Genomic DNA, 18,977 nt, shown 5'->3' with positions numbered 1-18,977 from the left:
CCCATGGTACCCCCAATCATTGGCATGGACAAGGTGGCAGGCAATGCACAACGTCCATTCATAAAAATGTGTTGTCCTTTGAATTTTTCAGTACTTAGGAGCATTACACAGTAAGCTCCACCGCTAATAGACCCTGCTAGGCCCAACTTAGCGTAAGTATTGTAGTAAGGACTCCCTTAATACGTACATACATTGTTAAGTTAGCATAACCACGTTAGAAGTTAGAAAGCCATCTTGCTGCTTTTGCACACGACACTGCGTTCACATGTTATTGCTTAAACAAACTGCTGACTCGAGTTTTGCCTCACACGAGAGCAATCTGTTGTTACCATCCCAAGCTCTGCGAAGCGACCTTGGTCTGCACACGATGTGACAAACAGTCTGAGTTGTTAGACAATGCATGTTTTCCACTTTAGGTTGATCGACCCACTATTTAGTCATAACACACGAGCAGCTGCGAATACCTGAAAGTTGGTGCTTTTAATATCACAGACATCATGTTTATTATTCAGACCGAAGACGAGCCTTCCTGCGAGAAGACTCCTGATGCTCCTGTGATGTGATTTCACTAAGCTGATCTTTGAGGTATGGGGTCCCCTATTCAAGCCTAAGAGACCTTCTGTTAGTCTAATAATAATATTAGCTTCTTAGTAAAGGGAAGGTGGTAGTATCCACTGTCATTATAACATGATCACCCCTTTTATATTCTATGGAATTGTAACTATGTTGATGGTTTTGATTTTAATCATTTGTCTGCTTGTATTAGCCAAAGTACTGCATCTTAGGACACGTGGTCTATAAAAATAAACTCTTTTTATTTTCACCGTGTCTCTGTTGATTCTTGTTGTGGACTGATGTGAGAATAATATACGAACAGGTATTTCCGATTCCCACCATTCCTGAGTATGTACTGAGTCGCTTGTTCTGGGTTGTCTTTTCATTGGGACCGCCGAGCTAAATCTCGGATAACAAATGGGACACTTATGCTAGCCGGATACTGGGTTCTGGGTTCTGAGGTGAGTTTCTGGTACACCACAACTCACTGAGGTCCTGGGGTTCTACGCATAGTTCTGTGTATAAGCAGAATCCCTGCAACATGGCGCACCTAACGTTTGGTCTATGAGTTGAAACGCCTTAGTAGTGCTCGCGTTTGTCCACAACACCCTCATTCTTGTTTCCGGATAACAAGTCTGACGGATTTAAACCTACCTAGGTCTATTGATTTAGGTTCCTTCAAGCTTGATCATTAAAAAGGTTATTGAACCCTTGTGCTACTGATAGTTTCAAGTGTGTGTTGTCCTAATGTCGGTGGATATTGCGGCGCATAGCCGAGCAGCTCTGAAACGTCATTTGACGCAGTATGGGGTGCCGGACACTGGTATGAACGTCATCTTTGTGGTGGGAGCCGATGCGGCTCATCCCTATGAGTTGTTCTACTCTTGGGTGACGATTCCGGCGGTGGGGGATGATGACACCTTTCATTCTTACACTGCCGCTGCCGTGCCAGCGAACTATACGCCGTATAGGACACAGGAAATACCAATATCTGCTTGGCAGCATCTTATTTGGTTTAATGGCGCCCTTCCCCATGTGGTTATACCGCCAAGAATGGGCCCTTTATCAATTGCAGGGGCCACTTGGCCGGTACTAGCCGGATTTACGCCTCATCCCCGTTACCTCACGGTGACGGTGGCTGAGTTGCGTGTACTGCACACTGCCCTAATTATGGTATATAGGGCGTTGGTGCAGTACGTGTCGCGCAATGTGCAGGCGGGGGCACCTGCTGTTGCGGGGCAGCCTACTGATCATCACGCGGTGGTCATTAGTCCTGTTATGGTTAATTCTGTTATGGGCAAGCGCCCCCAAAATAGGGATGATTTCCCCTTTTGGCTTGCTGAAAAATTTGACCAAATAGAAGCGGTTTACCCGAATACTTCTCCTGTGGAGAAACACAGGATCCTCACCATTAGTTTGCCTAAAGACTTGGTCCCCCACATAGATGATTGTGTGAATTGGGGCAAGGTCTTTGCAGCGACGTACGCGCAGTGCTTTGGCACTCCGTCTATGTTGCAGCTGCCCTCCGTTATCAAACGAGTTCAAGAGAACCATGGTGCGGAGTCTGCGATAGAGTTAGGGATGCGGCTCCTCGGTCAATTTGACCTGGTGGCTACCATGATAATTGGAAACCTTAAGGGTGATGCTTTGCATTTCCAGGTTCGTAATGAACTGAAGCGAGTTGCTGAGGAGGACAAACCGCAGGAATTTGCGAAAATAATCTCAGAGGCATATCGGGATTTGGGTCGTAGCTCTTTAGGAGTTAAGCCTGTCATAAAGAATCCCGATCTAAAACAGCAGGGTAAGGCAGAAACGTCTGGTAAGGACGAACGACCAATTTTTCCAAAACAAAAATGGCAGTTTAAACAACAGGGAAAGCAGCAGCAACAGAAACAGGGCTCTCGGCCTGCCTCTCCCGTACAGTCCAGTAGTGAACGCACTTATGATCTGCGCGATCGTGCTACTATAAAGTCTCCTGATCGATTTCAGGTTTCTGAACAGCGCTCTCCTCGTTCTTCACAGGAAACATCGGCTACACAGTCCGGTGGCGGAGGCGGTGGCAAAGGTCGGGGTGCTCCACAACAGCGTGACCAACCCCGACAGACTGAGGGTAAAGGCAAGCAGGACGAATTTGCACGACAAAGACCCCCGTTTCAGAAGAAGAAAGTGGCGGCTCTGACGGCAAGGTATGCCTCAGATAGTGCGGACACAGCTTCGGACATGGGCGCTGACGCTCCTGGACAGCGCAGCGGAAATTACCATAGTCCGTCAAGCTCTGCGTCCATTTCTGGCGGTGACAGCAACTGATATATCGGTTACTGTTGAAACAGCTGACACCAGAGTGGCTCCCCCTGACAGACTTTATGAAATAGTCTTATTAATTGAGGGTGACATACAACGTACAATAAAAGGGATTTTTTGGGATAATCTGACCACCACCTATGATATCCTCCTAGCGGAGGCAGATTGGCCCCCAGCTTTCATTTTAGAGGCTCCTAGAGGGGAGGAAGTAATCCTCCCGTCCTTTGCGCACACGGTGCCTAAGGACCAAGCTGAAGTGTATGCTGGGGAGTGGGCGCTTGCGCTTGCGCCGGCGGTGTATCGTACTCAGGTGGGATGGGACAGATTGTCCCCCTGCCATGAGATTCCATTGCGGTCTATGCCCCAGCCTCAACCTCAATATCCTATGCGTCGTGAAGCGAGACCCCACGTCGCGGCAATCCTTGAACAATTGGAATATCAGGGTGTTATTGAAACATGTGTGTCCCCTATGAATAACCCTTTATTCACTGTAACGAAGCCTGACGGCTCGTACCGTTTAGTTTTGGATTACCGGCACCTAAACTCCCATTGCCGGACCTGCGCGGTACAAAATACACATAGCTCGGCTTTGGTCGACAGTCTCGTGCGTAAAAAGTTTAAAACGACACTTGACATTTCCAATGGCTTTTTTAGCCACAACCTGTCCACACTGAGTAGCCAGTGGACAGCGTTTACTTCGGGCGGCAAACAAAAACAGTTTACAAGATTAGCCATGGGTTACAAAAATAGCCCTGGCGTCTTTTCTGCTCGCGTGGTTTCTCTCTTAGAAAGAATAGACCCCGACGCATACTCCTATGTTGACGATATCTATCTTACGGATGATGAGCTGATGCCGCATCTGTCTCGAGTCGACAATATTATGTGGAGAGGTGTGGCTCACTGGTTAGAGGCGGCAGATCCGTAAGCAGAGAATCGGCCAGGTACCAGGGTTCAATTCCCGACGCGGCAGGGTCATGGACCAGGGTCAAAACGGACTTGATAATTCTCGCCTCGGTACCTACTCTAACCAGGAACACACTCGGCAACTCTGGGCATTAGCTTGCCTCATCTCCACAACGGCCCCCCACATTCGCCGGGGATGCCTGGTTTCACCTTGGAGATACCCTGGAGGGACCATCTCACAGGGATAGCCAGGACGGGTTCCCCAGCGGTCTACAGCGCCAGGACGCCTCAGGGCAGCAGTGCGCTTTACAAGACACATACATTTACATCGTGAGTTTTGCTGACTATGGCTACAAATTCAATTTTGCGAAGTCACACATCGCAGAATATACGGTGTTGTTTTTGGGCTACGAGCTCAACAATGAAGGTAAGGGGTTAGCCCCCCACTTTCTGGAGAAGTGTGCACGCTTAAGTGCTCCTACGACACTGAAGAAATTACAATCTCTGCTGGGTTTTCTGAATTTCGGCCGTACGTACATTCCTGATTATGCCCAGCGTATCAAGCCGCTTTACGCCTTGGTACAACCTTCGTTTTCGAAGTCTAGTTGGCAGCTAGAACACTCTGCAATTTTACAGTCTTTACAGGCTGACCTTCTTGCTTCACAATACTTGCTGACACGTGATAACCGCACTAACCTGGTAATAAGAATAGTACCAGGCGCCGTGGGGTTCACGTATTTGACGTTTAATGAGGGCGACACAGTCCCCATTGCGTACAAATCCCACTTGTACACCTCTGCTGAATTACGTTTTTCCACGGTCGAAAAAGTTCTGACTGCTGTGCAGATGGCGATCCTCAAGGAACGCGCACTGTCGCATGGGAAACAGATTCTGGTTGTAACACCATATCCTGCTTTAGAGGCAGTGACTAAAGCAAGTGTACCAAATTCTAAAGCTTTGCATCCACGGTGGATACAATGGGCCACAACACTGACGTCGCCAGATGTCACTTACATCTTTGATGCCTCATTACAGACTCAAGAGTACTTGCAGTATGAATTCGTTCATCCGGCACCTCTGTCTTTGCGCCCGCTCGAAGAATACCATTGTGTCATATACACTGACGGGTCTGCGCAACCCGCAATTGGATCGAAGCACGCTTATTCAGCGGCTTGCGCAATTGTCGTAGGTACATTCGTAAATGGTGAATTCCAATTTGATGCAGTGCATACGCAGTCATTGGGTGATTGTACCGCGCAATTAGCGGAGCTCCGGGCTCTGGTGCTTGCACTGGAGTTTGCGGATCCCCGAGTCACTACTCTTATAGTGAGTGACTCCTTCTACTGTGTCCAGTCCTATAATGACAATTTACACTTCTGGTCTCAGAATGATTATCCAGACACTAAAGGTAGCACAATTAAGCATAAAACGCTTTGGGTTCGAGTGGCAGACTTTAAAGAACGTCTCCCTCTCGTGAGTGTTATTCACACTCTTGGTCACCAGCGGCTTGGTGTCCATGCTGTCGGCAACAGCTTAGCTGACGAGGCAGCGAAAACAGCAGTGGCTACATACTTAGTGGCAGCAGTTACAAGATCCAAAAGTAAGATTGATGATGACATCTTGGCAGCTATTGCTGCTACAGAGAAGGGAGGTGATTACCCGAAGGGTTTTCCCTCTCGGTATATTTATCATTTAAGTCCTGATAACGTCCCATTAGTGAGGATTAACGACGTTGGTGACAGAATTATTCCCAACGCGGACTGCAGACCTGCACTGATCTTAGCTGCGCACGAGGGGTTGGCGTCAGCCCACGCCGGTGTGTCAGCTACAATATCTATGCTACAACAACGTTACTGGTGGTTTGGTTTATATAAACAAGCGCGCGCATATGTTCTTGATTGTGACATTTGCCAACAGATTAAACCTTCTACTGTTGCGCGCCCACCACAGACACAGCTGTACATCTCTAATAAGCCATTTGGTTGTGTTTATTTAGATCACTGCGGTCCTTTTTCTTCTGATACTGCGTACAAGTATATCTTGGTTGCAGTGGATTCGTGCACACGTTTTCTATGGGTATGGCCACAAAGGAGTGCTGACTCGCGGACTGTCATCAGGGATTTGCGTGTCTTTGTGGGAACTTTTGCGTGTGGTACCTTCCATTCTGATCAGGGCCCTGCGTTCGCCTCTGAGGCTTACAAGGAGGCTATGAGAAATTTGGGGGTCCTAGTCAAATTTTCGTCCCCCTACCGACCTGAGGGTAATAGTGTGGTGGAGCGATTGACAGCACGTGTTTTAGGCACAGGCCAGAACTGGCTAGCCCATTTGTATAACGTCCAACGTGCACTTAATAATCTCCCTAGAAGGTCTCTGGGTGGGCGGACCCCGTACATGATGCTCTTCGGAATCAGAATGTTTGTTCCAGACCTTGATGGTCTAGACATTGCGGCGTCGACCGCACCCTTTGACGTAGATGATCACTGTGCTGTTTTGCAGACTCTACAAGAAGCCAGAGACTCTCTTTCGAAAGAACATTTGCCCTCCACATCTGAAGCTGAGGTTCAGATTCCGGTAGTCGGCTGGCTACCCCGAGTTGGAGATCTGGTCCGTGAGAAGGTGGAGAACAAGAAGGAGTTCGGCCCCTCTTATCGTGCACCAGTTCCAGTGCTTGGAGTGCAGGGTACAAGAACAGTCATTTTACCTCCACTTCCTGGTCGCAAAGAAAACAGGTACATCTCTATTGACAATGTCAAACTTCAGCGAGTGGCCGATACTTCTTAGTATGACTCCGGCAGTTTCATGCCAGACAATGCAAAGAAATTCAATGTTGGTTCCTGCTTCTACCACCTTGTCTGATGTTGCCATCGAGATGCATTCAGTTACTGATCCCTTGCTGATACCGCCGGCTGGTGGTATGCCCGAAGAGACTGAGTATGCTTATCCTACACGTGGACCCTCGCCTGTTTTGCAATCTACAGCGCTTGGCCAGTCCCGTTCTTCCTTTGACACTAACTCTTTGCCCTCAACTCCCCCATCGAACATTGTTGTTTTTGTAAGTTGGTTTAAGAGACATTTTTTGATAGCCCCTTGGACATACATCTGGTTGATGCTTTTCAGTATTTTTTTGTTCATGTCCATTGGATTTGTTGTAGTTTTCTTCCGTTTGGTGGATGGCCATTATCTCAAAGAGAGATCGACAATTAGACTTATCAATGGAACTTTGGCCCCCCACTCCTCATCCCACATCATCACCAGACTTTTGTGAATATTACTGCCTGGCCCGTCATGGATGGAATCGCATGGGATGCAGTTAAATTTCAAATTCATGGGCCTACAGAGGTCATTAATGTGCCTAATGTATTTTGTGTTTCTATGGGTGATGTAGTTAAACAGAACATACGTTCTGATGATTGGGATGTACACGCCATTGAAGCACTGTTTTCAGATTTGAAATATTATGCCGCCTTTGATGCTGAGGATTTGTATGACAATGCGGCTAATTATGCAGAACAGTATTGTTTTCAACATTATGGCAATCACTTCCTGCATAAAGCGAATACGTTTAGAAATTTGTAAATTTTACCCAGTGGGAACACTGTCCCACCCCCTCGTTTGGCAGTTCACATACATTAGTTGATAAGTTTACTTATTTTACTGATTTCAGTGTTTCAGCCCCGGCATCCTTTTATTTTAAAGTTAAGCCTGAGTCTGCCTCCAAGGTTAGACTGACACACACCAAATTGCTATATTCTAAGTCCTTTATGGATGAGTTGTCAATCAAAGGTTATGATCTATGGAAGGCTACTATTGATCTTAAGTCGGTTTGGGGTTCCAAACCGTGGCAGGTTCAGGGAACTGAAGCTTTACACCGTGCCTGTCTAGTACCAAATCATATGTTGTTTTTAAATGCAACCATCTTCCAAACCACCTGTTTCGGATTGGCCACTTCTAAAAAACTAAATTCGCCTTCTGTGCCGGATCTGGGTGCTTACCCAAATTGGAATAATCACACAGTTCTGTCCCTTCCTGCTTTGCAGTTATTAGTTTCTAATTCATCTTTCAATATTTCGAAATTTAATAATGAGGGATGGTTAATTTGGCAAAGCAGTTCTGATACCTGTCAACGTCGTTTTCTAGGGCTGAAACCGGGGTATACTCAAGATCGCGTAGACCCCCGGTTTGAGTCGTCACATACAGTAACTACATACTCTGTAGGGAAATTATGTCAGTCCTGGCTGCGACATTCCACCTTGGCATCTGTCAAAGTTCATTTATCAAAATTACATGACAAAATAGATTTGAATGATTTTGTTAAAGGTCCTGTGGGTGGCAGATCCAGGAGATGGGCGTATGCTATTTACAACGAAGTATGGAAACTGTCGCAAATTGAGGCAGCTTCAAGATTGAGAGCTATTGATCAGGCTAATATGGAAAAAGTATTAGCAGTTATTGATAACAGCATTAACACTCTTTCTTCTCGCATTTATACATTAGATAATATTGTTTCTTCAATTGTGGATATTGTGCAGGATGATATGTCAGTGTTGTATCATGGTCAAAACCAGTTGCGTTCTGTTATGCAGTTTGCATGGACATCACAAACATTGAAGGCAGGGAAGGTCCCTTGGGACTATCTGAATACAACATCGTTATTTCTTCCCTTTAACCTTACTGACAAACAGCAGTTCATGTCCATGAAGGATGCTACATATTCCTTGCTACATATTGAAAAATTGGAGCCGTTACCTTTCTCTGTAGCGGAAGTCGATTCCGCAGTGTGGCTCTTACATGGATTGATAACTCTCCCGTTCGCACTTTTTAAGTTTACCTCTTGTATGAAACACTATGCTCTGGGTAGATATGAACAGCTGGGTACCGCTTTCATACATGAAGTCTGGTCCCTCCCCTTTACGTATAGATGTACAAGGGACGGTACTGAGGTTTATCTGAAGGGTGAAGAATGTACAACGTCACCTGATCATTCTGTTGTATGTAGGCACATTCAGTTGCACGGAGCTTGTAATGTACACGCTCCGAATTTGGCCTGCGTCCTCAAAGGTATCCCGGTACCAGTGATTACGCCATCTTTCACGCTGCTTGCAAACGGTAGTTATTTAATTTTAAACAATGAAGCTTGCTGCGGGCTGTTAGTAGGGATCCCGTATATAGTAACTGTATCACAGAGGGTTGTCTGCTGCAATAACGTTCTGTTTCCACCCCCGCATGGGAGGCTGGATGCTTCCATCTGGCCTTCGATTCCAACCTTGAAAGCAGAGTTCAACAAGATGAGCAGAATAAGAGCGCTATTGTCCCAAAAGGAGGTGCCATTGACTTCCTCCCGGGAAACATTTGTCCTTCACGTAGCAAATACGCGCACTGAGGTACAGGCTCTTTTGAATACTGACCTCCCCCTGCATTTTGGAGCTTTGATCCAAACAATTTTCAATGCCTCGTCCACGACTGGCCTGGCTCATTTTTTTAAACTTGTGGGCTCGGGCCTCGTGACCTCTTTCCAAACTATTTTTGGTGTGATTCCGGCATTTTTTCATTCTATTTTCTCGAGCGTCTTTGGAGGTGTCCCGTTAATTCTGGCGCTAGTGGCAGGTGTGCTACTTTTACTTTTCATCTTGCGGAATGGCTGCTCTTTCTGTGCCACACGACAGCCTGTCCCGTCTGCAGCTTCTTCGTGACAGGATGCTTGATTACTATGGTGTCCTGCCGTTGGCGACTTTGAGCCTGGCATATGGATTATCCTTCCGGTATTCCTACTTCACCTGCGTGCAACCTGTCTTCCACTGCCTAGATTGTCCCTTTGAATGGCCTATGGATTTGTGCTTAACCAACATGGTGTCTCCGGACCCGGATTATGATCGACTGATGAGGCCCTTAGCGTCTCACGAGTCTGCCTGTTCTGGTGTTCGGATTATGGCCTGCGGTGCGGCGCATGGTATCCTGGGTAATTGGGACATCGCGAGAGCGGCATATGACTTCTTGGATATGAGTTATTTGGAAGTACACGCTGGTTGCCCTCTGATGGTGCTAGAGGCTCCGCTAATAGAAGAACATGTATGTTCCTTTTCTTTGATTAACTGGATGGCTGAAACTTTCAGTGGCCGTGCAAATGATTTTCTGCTGGAAGCAGTGGCCACATATGCTGCGTATACTTTCATGGATTGAGTGAACTATCGTCCACAATGTTTTCCTCACGTGTCTTGAACTGTCCCTGTAGGTCTGCACTTCTGCCCGGTGAGGCGTTTTTTCATTTTTTCACCCCCCACGGCACGTTTGAGGTTTTTTGTTTTTTCTTTCCACTTTTGGTTTTTTCCTATTCGAACTTTGCCTGAACTGACCAGTGTTTTTTAAATTGGATACGCCTTGTTCTGCTCTGTCGCGCTTGAACTCTGCGTTCTCTCTTTTCTTGCATACTAAGTAGTGCTTCGATCAAGGGGGCATGTAGTAAGGACTCCCTTAATACGTACATACATTGTTAAGTTAGCATAACCACGTTAGAAGTTAGAAAGCCATCTTGCTGCTTTTGCACACGACACTGCGTTCACATGTTATTGCTTAAACAAACTGCTGACTCGAGTTTTGCCTCACACGAGAGCAATCTGTTGTTACCATCCCGAGCTCTGCGAAGCGACCTTGGTCTGCACACGATGTGACAAACAGTCTGAGTTGTTAGACAATGCATGTTTTCCACTCTAGGTTGATCGACCCACTATTTAGTCATAACACACGAGCAGCTGCAAATACCTGAAAGTTGGTGCTTTTAATATCACAGACATCATGTTTATTATTCAGACCGAAGACGAGCCTTCCTGCGAGAAGACTCCTGATGCTCCTGTGATGTGATTTCACTAAGCTGATCTTTGAGGTATGGGGTCCCCTATTCAAGCCTAAGAGACCTTCTGTTAGTCTAATAATAATATTAGCTTCTTAGTAAAGGGAAGGTGGTAGTATCCACTGTCATTATAACATGATCACCCCTTTTATATTCTATGGAATTGTAACTATGTTGATGGTTTTGATTTTAATCATTTGTCTGCTTGTATTAGCCAAAGTACTGCATCTTAGGACACGCGGTCTATAAAAATAAACTCTTTTTATTTTCACCGTGTCTCTGTTGATTCTTGTTGTGGACTGATGTGAGAATAATATACGAACAGGTATTTCCGATTCCCACCATTCCTGAGTATGTACTGAGTCGCTTGTTCTGGGTTGTCTTTTCATTGGGACCGCCGAGCTAAATCTCGGATAACGAATGGGACACTTATGCTAGCCGGATACTGGGTTCTGGGTTCTGAGGTGAGTTTCTGGTACACCACAACTCACTGAGGTCCTGGGGTTCTACGCATAGTTCTGTGTATAAGCAGAATCCCTGCAACAGTATATACCAAAGTGGGCTCACAATGGTATTCACATAAAAGGGAAAATATTTTCCCTCTTTATATATATGTCTTCATATAACTTGAGTGAAGGAATCTTTTAATGGATCCTTTGTTTGTTTCCATTAGAATATTGGCCTTGTGTGCCACAGACTCTCCATTTAAGATTATCCCTGATCTGGAAACCCTGCAAATTACCAGGTAAATTTGACCTCCAAAGTCCCAAGTTGCAGTTGCAGCTTATAAGCTGATATACATACAGCTTTGTTAGCCCACCCCCTTTAATCCTTATCATTATATAAAATGTAATTCATGGCTGCTACATGAGCTGGGCAGCCCTTTACCTTTATAGTTTTATTTTTTTTCTCAGGCTGAGGATCCTATTCTCTATATAATCTTTAGCTTTGGTTGAAAAATCTTGTTTTTAATCTTCACTGATTTCTCACATGGAGTTGGATCTATCCATTACTATGAAGCAGCTCTATTGCAAATTTGGGATATAAGGTGAACTATATATAGTAGACGTTTTATCTGACCGCTTTACTGATCATCTATTCACAATGACGGGACAATTAGGTGGCACAATTGACCTGTGACGCACTCACTAAAGTATACAGACTAAATATTTTGGAGGGCTTACAGACCCTAACCCATATCTATTTTAATATATATATATATATATATATATATATATATATATATATTCACTGAAAAAACCATAGGTTTCACACATGTTATAGTTAGCGGAAATTTTACTGATAAAAAACCAATGAAATTCCCCCGTTATAGTTAGTGCAGGCAACTATAACTCACGCGACCGCAATCCTCTGCTGATGCTAATACTGTATTTAGACACTTATTTGCCCATGTCTTCTTCCATAAATTTTTAGCTATACATATATTACAAATATTTTTTTTTCATAAAGACACATATGTCATCAGCAGAAGATTGCGGTCGCGTGAGTTATAGTTGCCTGCACTAACTATAACGGGGGAATTTCATTGTTTTTTTATCAGTAAAATTTCCGCTAACTATAACATGTGTGAAACCTATGGTTTTTTCAGTGAATTTGCAAGGTTTTTTAAATGCTAATTCCTAACTATAACGTGTGTGAAACCTATGGTTTTTTCAGTGAATTTGTACGGTTTTTTAAATGCTAAGTTACTTTACGCCATTCGTGGCGTGCACGCCCACTTAACGCAGTTCGTTCCGTGCGCGCACGGTGCGCTTCGCGCACCGTGCGCGCACAGTGAGCACGCGGTGCGCTTTGCGCACCGCGCGACCACTTTACGCAGTTAGTGCCGTGCACGCACGGTGGGCACGCGGTGCGCTACGCGCACCGCATGCCCACGTTACGCTAGATGGGCCATGTACGCACGATGCGCTTCGCGGCGTGCGCGCCCATTCGTGGCGTGGGCGCCCACTTAACGCAGTTAGTTCTGTGAATCGGGCCCTTAGTTCGCAACAATTTTGACAACTGACGAAACAACCGTGACTTTTCATTGCCAATATGTTTATAAGAATATTTGCTATCCTATACGAAAACATTTTGATCATTATTATATATAAAGATGGAAATATTCTTTATATGAGATATAAATTAGAACATTTAATAGATCTGTGACTTCATTGTTATGTCCATGCAATATTGAATCCTATGGACTATCTAACAATATTGAAGGTTGAATGAATAAGTATGACTGAGTGAAGGGTTGTTATGTCATATTCAACATGAAAGTCCTTTCTTATTGAATTTGTTTGATACAATTACTGAAATGCATATTTATGATTACTTGTATTCCCTTTTTGATATAAAGTTGATATAAATAAAAAGATTCTATCGCTATTCATGATATGAGTTTCTGTATTCATACCTTAATGCCTCCATTCTATGGTGTTGCCTAAGCATTTTTTCATACAATTGTTGCTATATCCTGACTTAGGAACCTATCCAATAACAGGGGAACGCCTATACTTACACTTGTTCTTCACACATGTTCTGACATCTCACCACCTATCAAGGTCCCAGAGTCTGCAGACACCAAAGTTTCAATTTTACTCTGTAGTTGATATATTGGCTATACAGATTAGCCCTTGTTGACTGTCCTGTTTCATCGTGGCAATTGAAGGTGCATTTATTTACATGTGCAAAACAGACTTGGTCACACTGGGACAGTTCATTTGACAACAACCTAAAAGGATGTAATACCCAGTGGATGAATAGAGTCCTTGTGGGGAACATGTCAAGACATGTAGAGGAACTGCATAATATCAGTTAGAACGATGATTGCAGTGTCATTGGGGAGGAATGGCCACATTGGCAGTCCACAAATTTCCAAGGTGCACATGGCAAAGTCAAGATGAGAACAGTGATAGATGATGGTAAGGACAGGGCTAAGCAGAAACTGGACATTTGACACAGATGGATGCTACTGCAGGGTTCTCCTTTGGAGAGATGTACCTTCCACATCTTCCTTTGATGTGTGTGGTGTCTCCTGTGAGGGTATTGTGGTACACACGGCAGGGGAGGGAGACACAGACACATCAGGAGCAGAAGATGTGGATGCCGTAGCTGCTGCAGCATTCATCTGTGCCAACATGAGGCAGCAAGGAGGATCTGCTGGTTTTACAACACAGCAGCAACGTCGCGGTGGTAGGCAGCCATGGCAGCCATGTGGGAGTACTGCTTCCGCTCCATGGTCTCCAAGATTTTTCACTATGGCCACTTTGGCAGGGCAGTTGTTGGTGCCTCTGCCTCATGAACCAGCGATGTCAGCCGGGGACTGCTGAAGGCCATAGAGCGGAGAGTAGGTGCCTCTGATGGCAGCCAAGGAATCCCTAATAGGACTGAGGCACCCACGGACCCCCTCTACTGTGGCTGTCAGGGTATCCAACCCCGCCTGCACTTGATCTACTATCTCCTACTGGACTCCTACCGCAAGCCATTGGAAGGTGACCTGTGGGTCCTCAGAGTCCAGGGTTGTGGTGGTTGGTGGTGCCTGTTGGTTATTTGGCTGGGCAATCGGAGATTTCACTATGCTGCTGACCCGCCCCGAGTCCATAGATGGTGTTCCTATGGAGTCCAGGAGCTGTTGGAGGGTGTTTTAGTCGATGGTTGGTAGGTTTTCTTCATGATCACCATTATCGGTGATGTCTGGGACAGTGTGCTGACCGGAGGTAAGGTTCCATCCTCTGAAATGGAAAGGGCAAACACTATTGTTGCTGTCTGTTACATGTTGACATGTTGTTAAGCATTTGAAAGTGCATGACCCTTTCCATTCTCCTGTGTTACATGGTAAACCTGTTATACAAAGCTGTGTATCCCAGTTTACACTGTCCATGAATTTTAGACATGTGTGCCAACACTAAGGGGCACATTTACAAGCCCCTATCGCCACAGGTGCGTCACTTTTTCTGAGGTTCATGTTGCAATCGGGGCTTTGTCTTATTTTCAATGTGGTATTAAGCCACTTAACGTGGCTTAACGCTACTTGTAAATAAGGCTCCCTTTCATGCTACACTTAGTGTGAAAGCAGTGGGCAATGGGTGTTGCGGGGGATGTTCCACTGCATCACCCATTGATTGGTTCACTGCCCCCTATTTAAAAGGGTGGCATAAATAGGAGTCCACGCCTAAATTAAGACCAAGGAAAACCCGGTCTTACCATGGCAAAACAAGGAGAGATGCTTTATTTATCATCGGCTTTGCTGTTTCTATGTGTGCTGCGTTGTGCAGCACACATAAAAGCAGAAAAACACCATGAATGATTGTTTTTGTGCAGGGAGGGACTCCTTCCTGCACATAAGTAAACATTCCCTCAACGCAGACACCCTTGCACTATGGTGCAAGGGTGCCTGTATTTGCGCTAAGCATCTGATTTTGGCACCAGCACTAGGGAAAACGCAGGGGTGCGCTGTATCTTTGAAAATACTGCACATGCCTGCCTTTTCAGAATGGCAAAGCGTAGTGTTGGCAGTGTTTGCTTAATCAAAATAGGTAGCGTCTCTTAAGTAAGGGACGCCCCCCTGAGCACAGCATTAGAGCCTGCCGAACACAGGATTTGTGAGTTGCAATGAAAGTTATAAAAAAAGGATGATGATAAGTTGATCATATGTTGAATTGTTTTTATTCACTGCGACTGAATACACAACCGCCGCTAACTTCAGACCTATACTTTCCCCAGACGAAGGGCTACCTGCCCCAAATGCATCGGGAGATATATCTGAATAACCAGATGGTTTAATGCAGTTGGATTATTCTTGATATGGAGCCACAATATCATATGAATAAAAACAATTCAACATAAGATCAACTCATCATCATCCTTTCTTTATAACTTTCATTGAGACTCACAAATCCTGCGTTCGGCAGGCTCTAACACTTACTTAAGAGACGCTACCTATTTTGACTTGAACTTACACCCTGATCAGTGGGTGATACTCCTGAGTCATGCTACAACTTTGCAATTTCAGGCTACTATTGTAGTGCGTGTTCTAAGGTTTATATTCTAATGTTTGCTTAATGCCTCGCTTTGCCATTCTGTAGTAAGTATGCCACTAAGTGGCTATAGCCTATCCCAGTCGTCAAATGGGACTCACTGACATCCTTTATATTTCTTGAAAAAGTGATACTAGAGGTTCTCTAGAGTCATCCCTTTATGGTCACACATTTTGTTGTCTTTTCCACAAAAAGAAAGACTTCCACTCTGTTAATTCGATGGTTTGCAGGTAATTTATTTAATTAGCAATTTAGCTTAATTTCGAGCATAATTTGTTATCCTTTCACATATTCTCACACGTTTTTATCCCAGGCAATGTCATCATCATTTATCCTATCCAATGCATTTCGGGCATTAGGGTCATGCCCTTTATCAGGGAGTTGACACTGTAAAACGGAATGGGATACCGTAAATGGAGTATGAAACAATTTGTATCATAAGTAATATCATTGTGGTGTGACATCATGAAAATTAAATAAGGCAATACGAGCAAAAAACGTGAGCATAAAATGGACAGATCTAAACTCTTAACCCCCAAGGTGAAAACAGATCAAACACGCACTGTGGTGGTATCAAAATATTCTACAGCTAGTAAGAAATACAAACAAACCATTTTGAAACACTGGTCAATTTTGAACATGGAACCAGACTTCAAACAGTCATTCAGCCTATCACCAATATTTGCGTTCACTAGAGCAAAGAACTTGGGTGAAATCTTACAGAATAAACCCCCAGATACTACATCACACTCAGGAACCATACCTTGCCTCAACTGTGGCAATTGCAACAGCATAATCAGAGGAAACACCATATGCCATCCCTCACAAGGTCATCCTATTAAACTCAGGGTGAATGCCACTTGTGAATCAAGCAATTTAATTTATGGGATAAGATGCCCATGTGGGAAGATGTACGTGGGTAAGACAGAGCGTCGCATTAAGATACGACTAACAGAACATAAATCCAACATTCGATTGAAGAACACGAAATCAGCCCTATCATCTCATTTCGTAGAAGAAAATCATAATGTTTCCCAAATTAAGTATATCATACTCGAAACAGTCCGGAAAATTGAGGGGAGAGACAATTCTAAACATCTCCTTAGAAGAGAGAACCACTGGATTCAAAAACTTTCCACCCAAAAACCGACAGGCTTGAATGAAAGAATTGAATTTTCTTGTTATTTGTAATTAATTGCTCCGCAGACTGTACCTTCGTGAACACTGTGTTCGTTCACAATCATATCTGACACCCACCGTATCATTGTTTATTGTACTCGCACTTTCCCTGTAAACCTGCTAGATGCGCTAGTGGCACCACTCACAAAACGAGATGATATGTACACATATCTACACAGGTTCGCGCCCCGATGGGTTCTCAACACCTTTTCATTTTTTTGTTTCCTTTATTTGCATACCACCTTTTTTTTGGAAGCAGATGACCACTCAAATTAATTTCACATACCCTTCACCTGTTTAATGTGTCCACTTTCTCATCTAACGGGTGATTCCCGCAATTAAGTTTGACCCCCCGGCCGTAGAATACCGATTAGCTGTAGTCTTTCTTTCCCGTCAATGGTCATGTGACATACCACATGATCGGAATCATTTCAAAATAGCAAAGCGCGGCCGATAATCTTCGTACCGTCGCTACGGAAGACGAGTAACGGACTCGAGCACGTTCGAGTTCCTTTTCAGGTTAGTCCATCAGCTAGGATAGACCCATATTTATTCAGTGCAATGCCGTAGCTCCCAACACCCATAGTTTAACCAAACCCTACAATTCTTTTACAGATCTTAAAAACAACACAAGGCATGTAAGTGACGTTTTCATTCTCATGTCAATGTTTACCTTGAGTGTACACCATTATCATGTCTGCTTGTAAGCTTGCTCACGTTTTTTGCTCGTATTGCCTTATTTAATTTTCATGATGTCACACCACAATGATATTACTTATGATACAAATTGTTTCATACTACATTTACGGTATCCCATTCCGTTTTACAGTGTCAACTCCCTGATGAAGGGCATGACCCTAATGCCCGAAATGCATTGGATAGGATAAATGATGATGACATTGCCTGGGATAAAAACGTGTGAGAATATGTGAAAGGATAACAAATTATGCTCGAAATTAAGCTAAATTGCTAATGAAATAAATTACCTGCAAACCATCGAATTAACAGAGTGGAAGTCTTTCTTTTTGTGGAAAAGACAACAAAATGTGTGACCATAAAGGGATGACTCTAGAGAACCTCTAGTATCACTTTTTCAACTTATGTTCTAGACGCCGTTGGACCCTCGGCGCCACCTTTTGGTGCACCATAAAAATCAACTAAACCTAACATAATCAAAGGTACAACAAATCTGCTGTGCATCTATCCAACCAAACAATTATATTTATTCACACAGTGTCCCCAGGAAAGATAGCACGCACGAAACAGCCATACAACTAACTTACATAATGAGCTATTACGAGGACATATCTAAAAGCACAGAGGCCAGAGCCTCCACTTTTGCGTTTGAAGCCAAGGACGCGGATCAAATTTATTCTTTAATCAGGGAAGAGCTTACACAGGAAACCACAAGCCGGTCCAAGGAGCAAAATATCAAACAATTACTGTATCTTTTTAAAAGGAAAACCAATCAACAACTTCACGCCAGTACTCTCATAAAATATCACCGCAACTTACGCATACCACGAGGCTTAAGAATTGCTCTGAAACCTTCTCTTTGCAAACATTCTAAAAAGTTTCAAGAACGCTGGTATGAAATTTTGAACAAATGTTCACTAGACTTGATCTTATTGATCATACAAGAACTATCCACTATACTAGAAGAAATTAGCACGGAAATAGAGGAAACAACATCTGAGCTCTCCAAAATGATGACGGAAGATGAATTAAGAACAACCTTGGACGATATCAAAAATCAAATAGATCGACACTCAAAAGAAATCAATGAACGGAAAATCCGTAAATTTAAGAGGGACACCCTCGACTACCAGTTAGGGGAAGTCTACACATGGGCTGATATTTACGCCCAAAAACGCAGGAATCGTCCATACAACTCCAACACAGAAACATCATCTACTGACAGTGAGACCAGTCAAAAACTACGTAAACCTCAACCTACTCGAACAGCACAAGACAAAACACCAATTGAAGAACCCACTACCAGTAGAATCACTGAAACTAATCCTTTTTTAGATCAGGGCCAAGCCCAAAAAGGAGACCCAGGAGAAGCACAAGAAAAGGACAAAGAAAGAGAACCACCGACCACACGGAGCACGTCAGCAACAACCAAGGAGAAGGAGAAAGAGAAAAGGTCC

Source organism: Triturus cristatus, chromosome 3_2 (assembly GCF_964204655.1).
Source record: "Triturus cristatus chromosome 3_2, aTriCri1.1, whole genome shotgun sequence".
NCBI lineage: Eukaryota > Metazoa > Chordata > Amphibia > Caudata > Salamandridae > Triturus > Triturus cristatus.
This window is presented reverse-complemented; position numbering follows the sequence as displayed.